We start from the raw sequence: 16,652 nt of genomic DNA, 5'->3' as shown, positions 1-16,652 counted from the left end.
TTATTTAAAAGTCTGCAGCGGTGCATGGTGTGATACTAAGTGACCTGTGCAGGCCATATGTATCACTGCCTAGCTGCTTCTGCTGCTCTTTCCAACATGTCTGTCGGCATGCTCTTACCTCATCTACTGTGTTTGTACTTTAAGTGGTTATTTTATACTAACAGGCTCCTTGTTTCTAATCTCCTACTCAGTTTTGGATTTCTTTACCAAATTTGTCAATGACTTCTCTTTGGAAAGATTTTCTCAGAAGTATTCATCTCTGCAGGACACATTTTCGCAATCAGTTGCTGAGTCATTTGTTAATTCAAATTAATGTTTCCTCGGACCTCTTCTAGGAATTTCTTTGTGAATTTATTGATGCCATATGCTTTCTAAGAATGCGTTGCACTAACTGAACTTGCACCCATCTTCACATCTTTGCAAGTGAATCTCCTCCCCACACATGGCAATTATTGATCTGGTGTGTATCCCTACATGTTAAGTGTCTGGCCCATAATTTTATCTTATATTTTTGGTTGAGATCCTAGCCCTTAATGGCTGAGGCATCTCTCCAGCCCTGGTCCATGATTTTCATAGTTAGTGTCTGGTCTCTTTTACTCAGCAGAATGTCGTTGTGAGTCATACGTGTTGGCACACTAGTTGGTGGTAGTTTTTTCTATCACTTTAAAGTTTAATCCAGAAAAATTGGTTTTACACACGGTGTGAACTTAAGCCTATACATTCTTGCAATTCCAAGCTCCAGAGTTTAAATCTGTACGTTAGAAAAGCACTTTTACTCTTGCATTCCTTCACAGGCAAGGATGAAAAGGAGTCTCCTTTTGGAGAGTCCTTCAAGAGACCGGCAGCGGAGGACATTTCGCCTCTGCAATCTTACCTTCTGCCAGGGCCTGGCCTTGGGCCTGGTCTTGTTCCTTGCCTGGGTGGGATCCTTAGGCTCTCGGAGGAAGCCAGCAGAGATGGCAGGGCTCCAAGTGCTCCATCTCGCGCATCCCCTTACAGTCCTGTTTCTTCCTCTGCCAGTTTCCTTCACACCCTCGTGCTTCGTAAAGTTGTTTAATTATTTTGCAGAATCTTCTAAGTTTTCCATTCCAGAACAGGATTATCTATGCCTGACATTTGCTCTGTTTCTATAGAGAAAATAGATTATAGAAATAAAATAATTTTGGTATGTAAAATTTAACACACACACACACACACACACACACACACACACACACACATATATATATATATATATATATATATATCCCTTCTGGTGCTAGTAAGTAATTACAATAAAGTACTAGGAAGCAGGCTGTTATAATTCGTGAGACCAGACATAATTAATTCTGTGTCTGATATGGAACAGTTGGGGAAGTTTTCACAGTGAAATAAAAGATGAATAGCTAAGATATGTGTGTGTGTGTGTGTGTGTGTGTGTGTGTCTTAGAAATTGGAGCTTTACAAAAAATAAATGTGTGTGTTTCGACTTCATGTTTTTATCTGCAAACCCATGGTAGCCGCCAGAGTGTGCTGTATCCCCCTGGGGCTGGAGTTACTGGTCGTTGTGAGCCACACTTTGTGAACTGTGGGAATTACACTTGGGTCTTCTGAAGAGCAGAAGTCACTGTCACTACAACCCCTATACTTTCTGTCTCGAGGTTCTTCATAGAAAAACAAGTTAAAAGAAAGAGTTGTGCAAATTGCTATTTTGATGCTTTCTTTACAGTTATTTTGAATATAGTTTATTTCCTTATTGATTTTCTTGGTTAATATCAACATTATGAGAAGAAATTTCTTCCCGTCTCCTTGGCTGATTGATCAGAATGCGTTATCGCAGTTGTTCTTTTGTGGTTTAATTTCCAGATGTTGAATGGCCTTTGAAATGTTGGTGGAGCTGATGTGCCCCAGCAACAACATACAAGGACTTCTCAACTTACAGTGCAAGTGCGTCCAGATGGAGGCTTTGTTAGGTTGAGAACACCCTAAATCGCAGATATATTGATTGCATGTGACGCCCTGAGCACCATAGCTCAGAAACAAAGCATTCTTCAGTGCCTGCTTTGCATACAGGTTCCTTGTTTGCTTTGGATACTGCTCAGAGTCAAAAGAGAGAACAGTATAGGTACAGCAGCCTGGGGAAGACCCATATATTCAGAAGGGTGTTTTACAATTGTATATTGCTTTTACAGTATCCTAAGTTAGAAATAAATTTGTCTAGTCATCATAAGAAATACTGGATGTGTGTGTGTGTGTGTGTGTGTGTGTGTGTGTGTGTAAAGCAACAGCAAGTGTGTGGGGTCAGTGCTCTCTTCCCCTTATGTAACTTTCTTAATTTGACAGTTTGTTGCATTGATCCCGAAGATGGAGAAGAAGCATACAAAGAAGTCACAAGTCAGTACTGTTAGTACAGTTGAAGTGAGGAAGGACTGTCACTACGTATGGATAGAGAGGCTGAAATAGAGTAGTGGTGAGAACGTAGAAGACACTGGACATCCTGTTGATGGAAATATAAGATGGCAGAAGCAGGAAAGAACTTAGAAGCTTCTTTCAAAACTAAAACCTATACTAGGAGAACTAGATACTGCGCAGTTAGACACTGGGCCCCGAGAAACAACATATATAATTGTGTAATCATAAACACGTACCTACGGATATTCATGAAGACTACCTATGGATATTCAGAGCACTCTCGCGTTCCTTTCTTAGAAACGTGACAGATTCTCCATGTAGCCCATGCATGCCTTGAATTCCAGTCTCCCTCAGCTTCGCAATGCTGGGCCTACAGACATCTTGCCCAGCTATAATGCCAATTCCTAATAGAAAACACTTTCAAGTCTATCAGGTCACAGGCTGGTGAGAAAGTTTCTCTTAGATCCTTAAGCAACCAAAACAAGCCAGTTGTACAAGAAGCTGGTTGGACTACCCTAGAATTTATGTTGAATGAAAATCCCTAAGCATACTTGTGTGTAATCCTCAATATCTTGAAGCAACAGGGAAGTGTAGGCCAAGGTAGTATAGTTTATTGAATCTGAAGAAACACGGGCTAAATAAATGGGAAGACATCCTGTTAGTGAACAGAAATCTTTAATTTTAGTAAGATAAGAATGCTCTGCAAAGATCTAATACAATCCTTATGAAAACCCCACCTAGATTTTGGTCCCCAAATTGGCAAATTAGTGCTAAAACCTTCTAAACTTTTGCAAAACTCCCCAGAATGACCAAAAAAGTCTTTGTTGAAGGAATTTACATACATGCCTCATCTCATATATGTGATTTCAAACTGACTAACCGCCTACAGTAACCAAGACCACATTGCTATTGTCAGAAAGATGCACATACAGACCATGAAATGTAACTGAGAGTCCCGAAATTTAGAAAGCACATCCATGGTCAATTAATGCTTGATAAGGGTATCACATACTTCAGTGGGGAAGGGTGGCCTTTTCCACTGACAACATTGAGATGCTGACATATATATCTGCCAAGGAAGGAAGCTACACTCCTAACCAAGCTGTGCAGCTTTTGGAGGATTTGGAGGATAACAAGTGTGGGCCCCTTGTGATCATGAGCCACCCTGATGGTGGCTTAGCTCTGGAGCCGGAAGTATGAACAACAAAGGAAAAAATAGACAAAGAGGGTGCCGTTGTGTTAAAAACTGTCACACCTCAAAGGACACCATCAAGACTGTGAAAGATCAGCCTCTAGGGGAAAAAAAAGAGATAGCTGTATGTCATACACCTGAACTCTTATTCAATAGGGAAGCTCTGTGCCTGGGAGAATTGGCATCTGGATAGTCATACCAAAGGTGAAGCGTTCTGCACACTCACGAGACATTTCTCTACAGGAAGGAAATGTTAACCTGTTGTTGGCTGGGAATCAGTTCCTCCACCTGTAACATTTACATTCATCAAAATTGTCTGACTGTTCCATGTGTTTTTGTTTTCCCCTCAAGAAGGAGATACATATGCTCCAAAGTAGCAAATGTCAGTCACCATTCCATGGTAGCCTCCAGGAGACATCTGGGAGTAGTGGGAACCATGACCAAATTCAGATTGTGACTTTGAGGCAGGTGTTGGCCAATTCCGGCACAAAACAGCATATTGCTGTGAGGTTGTGTCTCCCAGGAATGTCAGGGGCTATATGCATACCGTCTCACTAACGTGACTTCTTAAATATGAGCCGAACAAAGATGAGGCCAATGGACATGCTATCACTCATGGAGAAATCTCAAGAGGCCTTAAGCCTACAGAAAGAGCTACAGGCACCTAAGGATACCCTGAAAACATACATATTTATCAGGTTGTGATCACATATATTGGAATATATATGTGTATATATATATGTGTGTGTGTATATACATATATATAAAAATGTATGGGTATAGCATCACATATATACTAAAATATGTATTTAACAACAATTAAAGAAAAAAGAGGCAGAAATTTAGAAGAGAGAAAGGTTGGGTATAGAGAGGGTTTGGATGGAGGAACAGGAAAATGACGTAATTATATAAGAATTTCAAAAATTGAAAAAAAAATGAGATTAGGACTATTTTGCCAGACCAATTTAATTTTTCACAGAATACAATATCCTGAGTTTTTCTAAAAATGCTTTCAGGATTTTTTTAAATTGGCAATAAGTGTAGGACTATTCAGTGCAGAACTGTAACATTTTAAGCTTAAGAACTGGATTCCCTCCTCCACACCCCGATGGCCAGGTGCTGTCCATTCACTCACTGAGAGGTGTCATAGCCCCCTAACTTCTAATTCCTCCTGTTGAGATTCTCATTTCTAATTCTTTTACAATCTCTCGGGCCAGTGCTACCCTAAAAGATAAACTGCATGCCGCAAGTTTGCTTTGAGATTTTGCATGGTAGGAGCAAGTGAAATCAATTTTAACACTACGTCTAAAACATTATCACTTTGATATGGGATTAACATGAAGACATTGCAATGTTTTAGTATACTAGAACAAGATACAGTATTAAGAAGTGTTAGAAAGCAGAGCATTGTTGTACCTCTGATCCGAACCTTGCTCTCTGCAAGCCTTGTCCAGCTATGAGTTACCTGCACAGGCTGCCCTGAAAGACAGGCAGCCTGGGCATGAGCCAACTCCTCACTGCACAATGCTGGCATGTCTGCACATCAGCTAACAATATTTCAATTCCGGTGTAGCCTATGCTTGGCTTAGGCTGCCATGTGGTGAGTGGACTGTTTGTGACTGCCACAGCTGTCACCAACAAGACATGTAGTCTCAAACCTGTTTATTTTAACACCAGTTCTTAATCCCAGCTTTCCCACATTTGCCATCCTAAGTGTCTTGGGATCCATTCATGAGATCAGTCTTGACTCGTTTGCTCGTGAACCCACATAAATGTTCATGTACATATATGGCCATCAGCCAAGATGAGAAAAGTTTGTTAAAACTATATATGTATATTGATATACCAAATCGGGTGCCTTATACGCTGCTGCTGTTTTATCCCTTTTGTTGTTTGTCTGAGTAAAGAGTTAATAGTATGATTCCTTGAGGCTTTTCCACGCATCCATACTGCTATTTTTTCCACCTCCCTCCCCCTGTTGTTATCTACCTCCCCCTCCCCTCCCCTCCCCCTCCCCCTCCCCCTTCCCTAAAGAGCCCTTCTGTTCCTGTTTGCCCTATCAGAGTCTCAGCACCATGCTATTCGCCCTCACTTTCTCCCACATTCTCCTGCCTTTACCTCCCTTTCTCGCCCTAAGGAGCCCTACTTTTCCATCTCTCTTATCACACTATTTGTATTCTACTGTTTCCCTCTTTAAATCTCTCCACCACCCCCACCCCCCACCATCCTGACACTAGTTCAGTTTTATTTTTCTGGTTTCTGTAGTTACTACCGGCTATACAGTCACATCTGAGGATTTGGAGCGAGGAGCCTCCAATACGAGAGAATACGCCATGTAGCCAAGTGCATTTCTTTTTTTGGTCTGGATGCCTCATGCAATATGATCTATTCTAGTTCCATCCATTTATCTGCAAATTTCATGCATTTGCTTTTCTTTAAAACTGAATAGTACTCTATAGTGTATATGTACCATATTTTCATTATCCATTAATCTGTTGCAGGATATTAGACTGTTTCCTAGCTGTCCTGAATATAGAAGTCATAAATATGACTAAGCATATTTGTGGAGTAGAAAGTCAGGTCCTTTGGACACATGCTGAGGCATGGTATTGGCAGGATGTGTGGTAGGTTTATTTTTAGTTTTTTGAGATATACCCATACATACCGATTTCTCTAGTGGAATCACACCAATGGTGAATGATGATTCACTTTACCCCATGTCCCCTCCAGCATTTTAGTTGGTTGTACCATTGATCTTTGCCATTCTAAGTGGGATAAGAGGAAATCTCTATGTTGCTTGGATTACTGTTTTTAGTTAATTAACTAAATTATTGAATTGCTGGGAATGATGACCTTTTATATATACATGTATTTCTTAGCTAGTTTTTCTCCTTTTGAGAACTCATTGTTCATATCCCAGGTCCATTTTTCTTAAACAGGTCATTTGTTTTTATTTTTTTTGTTTGTTTGTTTGTTGTGACTCTTCAGGTTTTGAGTTGTTTGCATATTCTTAATATTGAAACCTGTCAGACACATAGCAGGCAAAGATTCTCTCCCATCCTGTGCCGCCTTCTTCACCTGCTTGATAGGTTTTTAGCTGCACATAAGCATTTTAGTTTCATGAAGTCCCACTTGTCAACTGTTGACAATCTTGAGAAAATGGAGTCCCACTCAGAAAGTCCTATATCTTGTAGGATACTGCCTGTTTTCTTCTAGCAGTTCCAGTATTTCTGGTTCTTAGTTTGGGCCTTTGGTCCATTTGGAGTTAGCTTTTGTGCAAGGGGATAGATGGATGGGTGGATGGATGGATGAGTGGGTGGATGGATGGATGGACAGATGAGGGAGAAAGAGAGAGAGAAAGACAGACAGACAGAGAGACAGAGTCTAATTTCATTCTTTCTGCAGGTGGACATTCAATTTTCCTAGTACCATTTTTCTCTGGCTTATGTTTTGGCCTCCTTTGTCAACTATTAAGTAGCTGTAGTCACATATTAGGGTCTTTGATTTTGCTCCATTTGGTCTGTATGTCTGTTTTTGTGCCAGTACAGTATTGTTTATATTACTATTTCACTATAATATCACCAGCCCTGTTACTCAGAATTGTTTTGCTATCCAGGGTTTTTTGTGGTTTCATATGAATTTTACAATAGTTTCTTTTTCCCTATTTCTAAAGAGAATGAGATAGGGATTTTTATTGGAAATGCATTGAATCTGTAAATAGTTTTTGGGAGAATGGTCATTTTCAGAGTGTTAATTCTACTAATCCATGAGCATGGAATGCTAAAGACATTTTCTACCAAAAACGTTTCCAAGATCCACATGTCTGTTTTAGCACACCTGTTCTGGTCAGTTCTTTTGTCGACTTGATAGAAGCTAGAGTCATCTGGAAAGATAGGACCTTAATTAGGAAAATATCTCCATTAGATTGACCTTTAGACATGTCTGTTAGACATTTTCTTAATCCATGATTAATTTGGGATGTGCCCAGCCCGCTGTGGGTGGTACAAATCCTTGACATATGGTCCTGGGTTGTATAAAGACCCAAACCGAGAGAGCCACGGGTAACAAGCCACTAAGCTGCGGTTCTCCATGGACTCTGCTTCAGTTTTTGCCTTGAGTCCCTGCCCCGACTCCTCTTAAAGATGGACTGCAACCTGTGAGGCGAAAAAAACCATTTATTCCTCAAGGAATTCCGTCTTGGTCATTATCAAAGCAAAAGAAAGCGAGCTAAGAGAAATACCGGTACCAGGAAGATGTGATATGATCATGACAGTCCCAACTATTTTGTGTTTGGAGAATTGGGGTGGCATTTAGAACTTGAGCTGGAAAAGCCGTTAAGTACTCTGAGCGTAATGTTCAGGTGTGTAAGAACTTGGAAGATGAGAATGTTGAGGGCAATGCAGACCATGGGGGCCTGGTTTGTGACGTTTCAGTGGGAAGGAAAGAGTCTATCAGAGGGAGCCATTTATGTGGTGTTTTCAATTATGAGTCTTCTTGGAGGGAGGAACTGGGTGTGGTTGACAAAAAACTAGCATAATTACAGGGAAACCTTCATTATACTCTAGTTGAGAAATTATGGGTGACTAAGAAAAGAGCAGCATAATTGAGTAGAAATCTTCTGGGAGTATTTCCCAGGGTCAGAACACCAAAGCTGTGGTCCAGGGACTACCAAGGCTGCATCTCATGCTGGCAGCCCAACTTGGTAATGTATAGGAGTCTCCCGGGTGGTACTGGTTTTGGCACCATGACGGATGCAGGATCAAAGAGGTCGTGGAGAATAGGAAGGTTCGGTGCCATGGGACAGGGTTGAGTCCCTGAAGAGTGGCCTGGAGGCCATTAATGAAGCTGAAGCTTGTTGAGACCCCAAAATATTAGAGATGCCAGTGTGGTAGGATGACCACCAAGGACACTGGCGGTTGTGGCCTGGAGCAAGTCTGAGCCTAGAAGGCAGTCTCTCTGTGTGTTGCAGGTTTCAGAACTTGAGCAGGGGAGCTCAAGTAAGCTTTGCTTTTCTTGGATTGTGACTGTTCCCTGTGTCTTCACTCTTAGAATTCTTAGAATAAGAAGTTGTCAAGAATTTTATCATTTTACGGGAGCCCACGGTTGGTGGACTTTTTTTTTTTTTTTTTTTTTTTTTTTTTTGACTTTTAAAGAGATATTGGATGTTTTAAAGAGACTGAGCTTTTAAAGTGTTCTGTTTGCATTGTTTAAGACTCTGGGTCTTCTGAAAGTTTTATTTTATTTTATGTTGGACTACTGACACTAACATGATATCTTGGGGATAATGCAGAAAGGAAAGGTTACTGGCTTAATGGTGATGTGTCCGCCAAGATGGCAAGGGGCGAGTTGTGCTCTTCGTTTTATCAGTTTGACACAAGCTAAGGTCACCTTAGAAAAGCAAACTAGGAGCCATCATTTTCTCCTCTTATCTCCTCTCCTTTTTCAAAGGCCTAATTCTTAGTGCCACTCACTCATTTGACAGATCGTAGTTAGGAATGAGAAAGAGAGAAGGATATTTACCAAGAACTTTGATTTCCAAGCTTCAGGAGAAGCTATAGTGTTGCCCTCTCCTGAGCTAAAGCATCTGCCAGAGCAGGGCGTGGAGGCAGCAGAGACTGAGTTCTGTGATGAGCCGTGGGCACCTCAGATGGACAGGTGACTTGCTGTCAATTTAACAGCATGAGATGATGTAAACAAGAAATCTGTAAACCAAATCATGTCTCCTGCTGACTGCTGAATCCTAATATATCAGGGAATAATGCCTGTCAGTTCGTTTAGATTATAAGTGTGTTTTTTTTTTTTTTCCACATTTAGTCAACATTTCTCAAGAAAGTTTCCTCATCCTGCTTTGGAGAGATCAGGAACTCTGCTCTGGGTTTCTAAACACATTCACAGTAGGTGCTTAATAGCTGTTTGTTGTGTGTAGGAGGCTGCCCAAGTGACAGCACCTGTATTAATAGCTCACGAAGATACACTCATGCAGCGTCTCGTTTGGAGAATGACAGTTGATTAGCATGTGACAAGCTTCTTAAGAGAACACAGTTCATTGTCTATGTGACATTCTTCCATCCAGAAGTTATTGTCAATTTTCGAAGTGAAGAAAACCAGAAATTAAGAAAAATGTTGTTGGCCATCGCTATGTGAGAACGGGTCCATTGTAATCGAGGTGTGGCACTCTGTTAACCTGTGTCAGGGGCCAAGACGGGTGTGTAAAGTGCCCAGTACCCATCCCTTGCTTTTAGACACCTTTTATTTCTTTGGTGACTGAAGCCTGGAAAAGGACAAATGACTCTAATCGTTTTGAACCCTTTTCATGGAGCCATGTCAGCAAATCCAGAAATTTCTGAATGGTACCAAGACCTGGAGCTTGAATAAAAAGAAAAGAAATTGAAATAGTGATTCCCCCCTCCCTTATTTTTAGGATTTCAAAAACATGTTGAGCAGGGTATTCTAGAGACAATTAATAAGTGCTGGAGTCCTATGCCATCATCTTTTTTTGGTGTTTTTTTTTTTTTTTTTCTTATTTTACATATCGATCCTACACCATCATCTTATGGATGATGCTTATCTGTTCTGCAACAATGAGGAACAACACCGGTTGTCTCAAATTATTAGACCTGCCCACTGTTTAGTGAGCACATGTGGGGTAAGGAAACCTTGGGGCCTCGTTTAAATGAAAAACGTCTCTAAAGATCTTAACATGTAACAAGGCAAATTGATGAATGCTTTCGTTCTTATAGCTGTTGTGTAGACTGTGGAGGCCAAGGCAAAGTGTGCTATTTAGCATATATCTAGTGGAGCCATCTACTCCTTCTAAATAAGGTTCATTATGAAGTTGCATTGCTTTCTTAATTGAATCTGTAAGACGAGAAAGGGAGAGAAAGTGGGGGGGTGGGTGTTTCACTGTAGTGGAAAGCCAACCTTGGACAGAAATTAGCATCTGAAGAAAAATTCTCTCAATGTGGGTACATTAATTCTGTAACACTTTGTTATGATACATTATTTTAATTCAAAATGTCAATTATTTTTTATTAACCAAAGTTGTTCTTTGGCAACTTTAGACAAGTAGATAATACATTATAATCACTTTCATTCCGTTACGCTCTCTCATCTCCCTCCAACCCTGTCAACTCTCCTCCTCTGGTTAGGGCCCTTTCCCACATTCATGTTTTTATATTTGCTTTGTAACCCACTGAGTGTAGCTGGGGTTATCTGTGTGAACATGGGTATGAAACTATCCAGTGGAGCTCTGGGAATTCACCAGTAAGTATACGTCTGAAAATAAGAATTCTTTCCCCCTGAATCTTTTGGGAGCCAACACATCAGCAAGGATGGGTAGGACCCCATGGAGGTCAAGACCAGGCTGGAGAAACCCACAAAATCATCTCACCTGGACTCCAGTCTGATAGCTGTAAAACCACCATAGGACCAACCCAGACCCCTTGAACATGGGTCTTAGTTAGGAAAACTAGGCAGTTTATGGGGCCTCTGGTAGTGGATCAGTATTTATCCCTAGTGTATGAATGGACTTTGTTAGCCCATCCCACATAAAGTCATTCTCTCAGCCTAGACACGTGGGGTGGGGGGCTAGTCCCTGCCCCAAATGATATGACAGACTTTGAAGGTTCCCCATGGAAGGCCTCACCTTTAATGGGGAGCAGATAGGGGATGGGTTGTTGGGGGTAACAGGGGAGGATGGGAGGGTGACGGGACTGAGATTGACATGTAAAACAACTTTGTTTCAAATTTGAATAAAAAAAAGGAAAAAATAATTCTTGTATTTTTTTTTCTACATCTTCTGTGGTTGTCCCCGAGTTTTGTACATACTGTAGTTAGGTCTGAACACTGATCCCTCCCCCTTTCCAGCACTTTGAGTAGCAAACTGTCTCTGAATCCAGTGCTATTCATTGTACACAGTAGCTTCTCCATTCAAGGCTGAAGGTAGCCTGTGTTCACATGCATAAATATGGGAGTTTAGAAAGTACTACGTCAATTTAGATGATGAATGATACTCAGTTTCCCCAAGGGCCTGTGACCTCCCCAGCCATGAGTTTCTGACCAGGTTTATAGTACCAGGCATAAAAGTCCCTCCTGCAATGTGGAACTCAGTCAATCAAGTCAGAAAGCAGTTGGTTGCTTCTATAACAATTGCGGTATCGTCTCGCCAGCAGCCACACCTTGCCTGATAACTTGGTGTTGTAGTTCTTAGGGTTTGCAGCTGGATAAAACACGAATGCATGTTCTTTCCCAGAAGTCTAAGCAACACTTTCTGTTATTATGAAAGCTGGCTAGTAGGAAGAAGCTGTCTGCTTAGTTCCTGCTGTTTTGACCATATCTTGCCATGACTCTTTACTTAGGGTTTTGCATTTTTACCACCAATTACATTTGTAGACATTTATCCACCGCTAAAAGAAAAATAACACAATGGAGCTGGATCTAGAAGAAGAGAGCTTCATATGCTCATTTATGACCTGTGCCCTTTGTCCCATTTCATTCCTCATTATTTCTTAGCATTAGCTTCTCATGATCTTCTTTCCAAATATTATATCACACAGACACACATACAAGCACATATACATACACACACACACACACACACACACACACAGAGTTTACATGTATTTATAATATGCTTACAAGATAGTACATTTCATACATAAATATATTGATTGTTTTGGTTAACTTTCCTTCCGTTTAATCCACCTCCACCCCTTCTTATTATCATATTTACTGTATTACGAATTAAAATGACACATTTTAATTTACGTGTTTATTAATTCATTTAAAATGATAAAATGCTACCTAAATAATATATCTCAATAAAAACAAGAATATTATTAAAAACTCATTAGCACCATGACACTGATTAACATTTTTGAAGATGTCTTTAAATGTTGGCTTAATGAATGATAAATGAATTTTATATTTATGTCTATATTAATTTTGTTGTGATGAGAAAATTTGGTTGAACTAAAACAGGCCTGAAATGAAACTTTTTCCAATGATTATGATTCATAGTTCTTATCAGCCATGACTAATAGCAGTTTAAAAGTCAATTACTGCATTAAACTTGAAGCTGAATTAAGAAACAATTCATACACTGTTTCCTTACCATCTACAGGTCAATTTCATCCTTAGAGTATAGCTTTTACACAGGCATGATTTCCTATCATCCATCTGTCTTTTGGAAAAAACCAGTTTGTAGTGTTATACACACTATGCAAAATTTAACATACTGCCATAAAGCTCCATTTGTTAATATTCCCTATGAATTTTGTTAAGGAATTTAGGCACTGAGAAGCAGTAATTCTCTTAATGGTGGATGTGTTTTCTAAACTTCCAATTTCTATTTGAAATCTCCAATTTTTGTATTGACGAAAAAAAAAAAATAATGTCTTCGTACATTGCATTTGTGTCAGACAAATTGGCTGCCCATATCTAGGGATAACGTTCACATGTTACTCTCACAAGTAAGAGTGCTGCATCACGGGCAAAGCGTTTCCTTTCAGCTCATTGGATTTCAGGTCAATTGCTCAGGAATGTCATCTGGGGGACTGAGCTGTTGTAACAGACACTTGAGACCGAACAGTACATAAGGACCGTAATCATTCCAGATGCCTAGGAGTCCAAAGTTATGCTGCGGTATTGTACAAGAAAAGAAGGAAGAAGGCAAAAAAGCAAGAGCAGAAGCTTGTGTCCCCAGGCTCCTTCTCATCATGGAGACCACGCACCGCTGGGTGAAGATCTCATAAGCTTGCACCATGCAGCACTTTCATCGTGGGCACCACCCTTGCAGGGTGCACAGCCTGCAGAGTCTCAGCACCCTTTACCAGGCCTCACCATCTAACACTGTTGCACTGGGGATAAAGACTCCAAAATGTACAGTGGGGATACACTTAAGTCAAAGCAGACATTGCTCATTTCCTCTAATTCTTTCGACAAGACTAAGAGTATTGGAGGGGTATCTCCTTCCAAGTTCTTGACAACATTGTGTGGTAGGAGACTTGCAGAGTCAAGATGATGAAGGAAGTTGAGAATGAAGAGCTTCTGAACAATCTGAAAGGCGAGCACCGTCTGCCTATATCCATCCCCCTGGGAGATGAGCTCTACATTTCTGTTCCTGCATCACTCCACTGAGATCCAAAGAGGAAACAGCGTAGGAGCAGGGATCTGTGATACAAAGACATGGATACACACAAAGGCTGCAAAAATGAAAACACTGCACGAGAAAGGAATTGCCGCCCGGTCAGACACATCTCTCTTAGTCTTAAAAATAAAGTTTTTCGATTTTTGAAACTTTGATACACCCACCACTATCTCTGTCCAGCTCCTCCTAGTGCCCCATCCCATCTCAATCCCAACTTCATGTTCTCCTTGTGCTTTCAGTTTTTATTAAGGATCCCCTGAGTCCACTTAGCGCTGCCCATCTATTTGGGCATGGGGAACCTACCAGTAGCCACAATGTAAAGGGGAGTAACTCCTCCCTCAGTAGCCACCAACTCCTACCTCCGCAATACCAGTGTAATGTAATTTTGGGGCCCTCATTTCCATTCATGCTGAAATTTTGTTTGGCTTGATCTACCTTGGATATCCTTGGGTGCTGTAAGTTAATGCATAGAACAACCATGCTCTACCCAGATGCCAGCACTGCATGGCTCTTCATCCCATCCACAGTCTCTTACATTCTTTCTACTCCTTCTGTGAAACACCGGAACCTTGAATCAAGGGTAGACAACCCATCCATAGTTGAGCACTCAGATTTATACTTGGGACTGGCCAGTTGTGAGTCTCTGTATTAACCATTGTTCATTACAAATGGAGCTTCTCTGATCGAAGTTGTGGGCAGCAGAAATCTGTGTGAATAAAAATAAATATTTAGAATATGGTTTGACTACTTGGCCACTTAACAAACAACAGCAGGTTATCCAGTAGGGCCTGTGGTCTCCCACTTCATAAGCTTTTGACTATGTTTATAATACCAGGAACAAAATATCTCTGTAAAACCGGCTTCCTATCCAATCAAAAAGGGGTTGGTCACCGCTATAACTACCACGCCATAATTGCATTTGTGGGAACATCTTCTCAGCAACTATTTTAGTACATGGGACCCAGCACTGGATGCATCCCATCCACTGATAACCTTTCCCCTCAAGCAGCCTACATATCACCTTCTGTCAGTATGTAACTTATCCAGGGTGAGGGTGAATTCTGGTCATTCCAGGTGGGTTTCCCTGTGCTCCACATGCAGAGTCAATGGTGTATTCAGGAACAGTGTATGCTACATAGTCCTGGCTGCCCTGGAACTCACTGTAGACCAGACTAGCCTCTAACTCACAGAGATAAACTGCCTCTGCCTTTCAAGTGCTGGGATTAAAGCCTTAATTCACCATGCCCAGATAAGCAGTACTGTCTTAAACCCTTATTCTGGTGGGCAACCAAGAGCAGAGACAGGAGCCTGCATTGTTTTTGTTGTGTATAGGCTCTGCTGGGTGAATAACTTGGGGACAGAGATCCTGTGCCTGACACTGAGAATTTCATTTAGTAGCCCATATCTTTTGGGAGCACGTTGTGTCCAAACTCCCTTGTGTCCAAACTCCTCTTCTCCTGTTCTTCCCCTTCTCAGTCTTCTAGCCCCACGTAACCTTTTAACCTAGAATACACAGACCCCTATTTTGAGTCATCAGTGTCCTACTACCCCTGTAAAACTTAAATAATTAATGAGGAGATTAAAGTGGATTTGGTACATTTTATGAGAACCAGGAGTGATTGCCATTTTAAGGTATTTGCTTGTGTTTGGGGAGTCCCAGCAGGAAAACGCACACAGAAGAGCAAATGGCTTAATATGATATTTGGGGCTAACTCCAGTCTAGTCCAGCTGGGTTGGGAGATCATTGAAACAAGGCTGGTCAGGAGCCTTGTGTTGGGGCTGGGGGGGGGGGCTCACCAGGCCTTTCTTTTTCCTTGACATACAGTTGGAGACTTCCATCTGAAAAGACATTTGATAAACAAATATAGCATTCAGGTGGCCCATGCTTGGAATCCCAGCATGAAAAACTAAGAGGGGGAAAGGATTATGAGTCAGAGGCAAGCCCAACTGTATAGTAACACCCTGTCTCAAATAGACGAAACAGAAAAACAAACAAACAAACACAAACCAACATACAACCACTGGAATATATAATACTACGAGGGGAGCTTTGCATGACCAAGCAGAAAGGGCTTTTATGTTAACTTTTACTTTGATGTGCAGTAATGTAGAAGGGCCTGGTTGCTGCATACCCTGGGAATGTGTGGGGTAGAGGCTCCTGAGCTCCAGCTATGTACCAATTGTTCAGGTACAACTTCCCTTGGGAGTCTGGCAGGCATCTCTGTGTCCTGGTGAGCTATATTGAAGAATGAGGACCAGGGCAGGAGAGCAATTAGGTTGGGCCATTGAAGGGGAAAGACACCTGACTCCTGACAGGAGCCACAGTGACACCTTCTGGTGGCTTGCGTACAGTGCAGTCCCCATTTAGGAATATTGTCTGAAAGCAAAGCAACAAATAGGTTCAACTTTAAACAATGGACAAAAGTACCCCAATCAGATGTGATCAGGAAGCGAGCGGACACTGCTGTCATAACACCTGAAAAAAAACCTTCAAACTGAAGCTAAGCAGACGAGATAAGGACAGACACTTCATTCTACTTAAGGAACAGTTATCCAAGATTGTGTGTGTGTGTGTGTGTGTGTGTGTGTGTGCGCGCGCGCACCCAATGTCATAAATATATATTACTGGGTTAAAAGAAAGAAATTAACATCAACCCATTAATGTTAGGTGGTTTCAGTACCTCGCTTTCTCCAATAAACAGTTCGTGGGAACAAAAAAATAATGCAGAAATGTAAGAATTAGATGGCGTCATATATCAAATGGACTTGCCCAGATATCCACAGAATATTGCATCCAAGCATCAAAAGCTACACATTCTTTTCAGCAGTGCACAGAAACTTCTCTGAAGGGGACCACATCCTGGGACACAAAACAAGTCTTTACAAGTTCTAAAAGATTGAAATCACTCCTTGGATCCCATC

The 16,652-nt window shown here is 41.2% G+C and overlaps 1 protein-coding gene across 2 annotated transcripts in view; it reads left to right on the top strand.

Annotated features, from left to right (window-relative positions):
- Gabrg3 (gamma-aminobutyric acid type A receptor subunit gamma3) overlaps nt 1-16,652 on the top strand; it is a 462,959-nt gene that overhangs the window by 288,785 nt on the left and 157,522 nt on the right. The gene's annotated exons all lie outside the window — the stretch shown is intronic.

The sequence above is a fragment of the Phodopus roborovskii genome, unplaced genomic scaffold, assembly GCF_943737965.1.
Source record: "Phodopus roborovskii unplaced genomic scaffold, PHOROB, whole genome shotgun sequence".
Taxonomy (NCBI): Eukaryota; Metazoa; Chordata; class Mammalia; order Rodentia; family Cricetidae; genus Phodopus; species Phodopus roborovskii.
This window is presented reverse-complemented; position numbering and strand designations above follow the sequence as displayed.